The sequence below is a fragment of the Nematolebias whitei genome, chromosome 11 (assembly GCF_014905685.2).
Source record: "Nematolebias whitei isolate Nwh7 chromosome 11, NemWhi1, whole genome shotgun sequence".
In the NCBI taxonomy this organism is placed as follows: Eukaryota; Metazoa; Chordata; class Actinopteri; order Cyprinodontiformes; family Rivulidae; genus Nematolebias; species Nematolebias whitei.
The window spans coordinates 32,765,481-32,769,350 of NC_056508.1; the positions used below are offsets into that span (position 1 = coordinate 32,765,481).

At 39.4% G+C, this 3,870-nt stretch overlaps 1 protein-coding gene across 2 annotated transcripts in view; it reads right to left on the reverse strand.

The window, feature by feature from the left end:
• kcnc4 (potassium voltage-gated channel, Shaw-related subfamily, member 4) overlaps nt 1–3,870 on the reverse strand; it is a 25,975-nt gene that overhangs the window by 21,047 nt on the left and 1,058 nt on the right. The gene's annotated exons all lie outside the window — the stretch shown is intronic.

Below are 3,870 nucleotides of genomic sequence, written 5' to 3' on the forward strand. Positions count from 1 at the left end.
TATATATATATATATATATATATATATATATATATATATATTAGGTTTTACATATCAGGAGCCACAAAAACAACAAAAATCAATTTGTCTTTAGCTGAAGTTAAATTTATATAAATTTGACTACAATGAAACGTAGAAAATGTTGGCGAAAAAAACTCATAGAAACACAGGCAATTACATGATTGCCCTCCTTTCATGGTGGCATGTGAAAATAACTGATTTATAAGACCGTGTTGATATTTTCTTTTATAAAATTATTAGACAAAGAGTAAAATCTGAGCACCGCCACAGAGTTTTCATGTGATGCGTTTAGTGAAAAGAAATAAAGACACTGTGAATATTTTTTAGTTTTTAATGTTAAATGTGTTGACTCAGTGACTTATAGCAGGGTTATACAGCAGTATGTGTTGTCTGTCAGACATGAATCAGAACATTTCTTAAACCATGTTTAAAAAAATAAAGTGTAATTTCGAAATGAAGTCACTTACAACACAGTTTGTCCTGATGAGCAACTTGAAGTCCTATTATTTAGAACAAATGCAGCAGCGTAGCAATATCTGTGATATCTGCATATGAAAATGTCTGGAAGTGAGGAGCAACGTGGAAACTTTCTGGTTTGTAATCGGGGTCCAGTTGTGACTGTTTGCCCTTCGATTCCATCCAGATAAACAACCACCTGGGTCCTCATATGCAAAGACTTGCGTGGATTTCCTACTGAAACATTGCATATGCTTAAATCAAGAAAACTGTGTACACACAAATAAATCCAGTTGAATGAAACTGTGCGTGGAAGCACACTTCCTTTTTACATCCCAATCAACGTGGAATTAAGCGCTCATGAGGGAATACTCGACTCCTCCCTTGACATGACTACATTTAAATATGCTAACAGATTTAAATATGCCCAGAAATTGGAATCTCCTTGCTAACACAATCAAAAAGCATGTCTACACACTGGAGAAGGAGGAACTTCACAGAATGTGAGTTGGCGATGCTTCTAACTCGGGTAGAGGAACGTAAAAACCTTCTGTTTGGCACGCTGTCCTATGGCATTAGCGCCAAGTGCAAGATGAGTGTGTGGGACAATGTGTTGGTCAATGATGTGGGGTCAGAGCAGCGCACACCCACAGAAATGAAAACACGTGGTCAGACATGAAGGTGGCCATGAAGCAGAACACGACTGTCCATTGCCACTAACATGGACCACACTCTTATTGTGCATGAATGCAGGAGTGTGCCAGGGAAAGGGTGAGGCATTTCACATGTCACGCATGTGTTTATTGACATAACTACTACACACACAGAGACAATCAGAGGCTTGGTAGAACGCTCTGAAACTGTAGTTTAACCAGCAAAAATAGGAAGTCACTCCCTGAACCCCTGACTAATAAATATAAATACCCCTGACTCTGCTCCATGCGCATCAGATGGATTAATATTAGGATGATTAAATGAGAAACCACTCATCCCGCACTGTGCCAGCCTGTAGTCTGTTCCCAACCATGCTGTTCATTAAAATGAATGAATCGAGCGTTGAGCCAGGCCACCTCGCCACAATGTTGGTTAGTTGCTTTTGTGCATCACATGTAATTTGCCCATTGATTGAATTAAATGCTTCCTGTTAATATAAACGTATTCGTCCTGTGATGGTGCTTTTACAGCAATATGTGTGCAGTCAATAGCTCAGATTACATTAAGAAAACTGGCTGTTGCTGCAAGTTGCACTTTAATGTTAACCTGTTCAACTACATTGTAGGGAATTGGATATACCTGTTGACATACAAATAATCCCATCCCACACAGCTGGCATGGCTCAGCTCAGGGTTGACCAGCACAGTCCTGATCGGTCTGCCAGCTCCCTCTGAAATGCCACCAGTGTGCTCAGCAGCTGTATGTGTATGGGAAGCGCCCGGCTCCTCACTGTGTCGCGCTCCAAGACTGGCCACAGCTTCAAGCACAGTTCCAAAAGGACTTGGAAGTTTAAAACGACTGATGAGCCGGTCATCATCGTTGGCCAGAAAATCCTATGTCTAAAATTACACGCTCTCTACATACTGCGCCATTTGCTATATCCTCTACTAAGTCTAATGTCATTGTTGTTAAAAGTATTTTCTGCACCACTTTATGCATGCTTTTATATCCACTCATCTAATTGCATACATGTGGATGTATTAATTTTTCATCATGTGTGTCCGATGTGTACAATAATAATATCCACATTAACAGTTTCTCTGTATCACCTCTAAGTATCACCAGTGGACCAATAACTATAAAAATGTGTGTACGCCACTAATGAAGATGGCGTGGGGCTGTGCACATTTCCACTATCATTTCATTCTTGATACGGCTGAAGTTTTGCATGGAAAAGGATGTACACCACATTTTTGTGCGCATGCACTCTTTGTACACGAGGCCTCTGGTGAGTAACACCAGAGGTCAAACAAACGCTGCAGAATAAGCTGAATTCATTGTGTGTGGAAAACACATGATCAAAGTAGCTCAAGAGATAAAATGTGAAGTGTTTAAGTCAGTGGCGATTTTATCCTCTTTTAAATTTTAACTCAGCAGGCCTGAAAAATAAAGAAACCATCATTAGAATTTTGTAAGGAAACTCAGTTCTCCAAACTTAGATTCACCAAAATATTGAAGAAATGTGGAATTAATGAAGAGACTCTTAAATGGGCCAGTAAAATCTATGATTTATTTATTATTTTTTTCACGAGTTGTATCCTTAACGCCGCCTGTCAATCAATCCAATACGCTCGTAAGCAACTGACCAATTGTTGACCTTAATTTGTCCCGAAGTGAAATGTCCCTTACCTGCAGGAGCTGGGGGGTGGGGTGGGGGTGGGGGGGTTGGAGTGGAGTGGAGGAGTGGGGTTGCACGAGAGAAGCGGAGCATGCTCTATTCACACAAGGAGAGCTGTTGGTCAGGTTACTTCTGGTTGTGCCATTAACTTTAAAATAGTCATTGAATCAAGTGTTCACTTATGTAGATGAACGTAGATGTTTAACAACCTGTTAAAATACATCGGAATGCAGGAAATGGCATCTATTTTACTCAAAATTTTCTGGAGGAGAACCCCCAGACCCCCCCCCCCCCCCATCACCACCACCACCAGTGTTCCCCCTCACACACACATTAAGTAGCTTCTGATACCAGTGGCCACTACATTGTTCAAGCCAAAAGCCATTGTCAGAACTGGGGGCTAAGCGCCCCTAAAGGGCAGATTCTAGAACCACCCCTGGTTTAAGTACTTTGTTCCTTTAACACATTAAAGAGTCAAGACGTGAGATAAAACCTTACTGAATGTGAAGCATCCTAAAAGTGAAATTGAATGTGGAAAACTTGTGAAGCTGTATCATGAGTGGAGAATATTTTTAGAGTTCAAATGTTAAGAAATTCTAATAAACTTAAAGCAGCCAACAAAAGTGACGTGAATATTAAACTTGTGGACAGAAAGCTGATGGGTCTTTTAAAAAGTCCTCTCCACACAAAGAATTGCATCTTTAGATTAAAAAAAAAAAAGGTTTTATCTCCAAAAAAATCTTCTTTGGGTAACATCCAGAAGTTCATGCACAAAAACTATAGTTCCAACATTCAGTGAACTTCACTTCTCTGAGCTAATATTCCTGATTATTTGAACTTAAAGGAGCACAATATTTGATTCATCATAGTGACTGAAGCCAAGCTTTGATATCTTGTAGAGCACCTCCACTATATCAAATTTGGGGTCTTGGAATGATTTCCAGAAACAAAATTAAATAAAAAAATGATTGCTATGATTAATGATTAACATTTTTTGAGCTAAGCCATTTTCATCTATCTATCTATCTATCTATCTATCTATCTATCTATCTATCTATCTA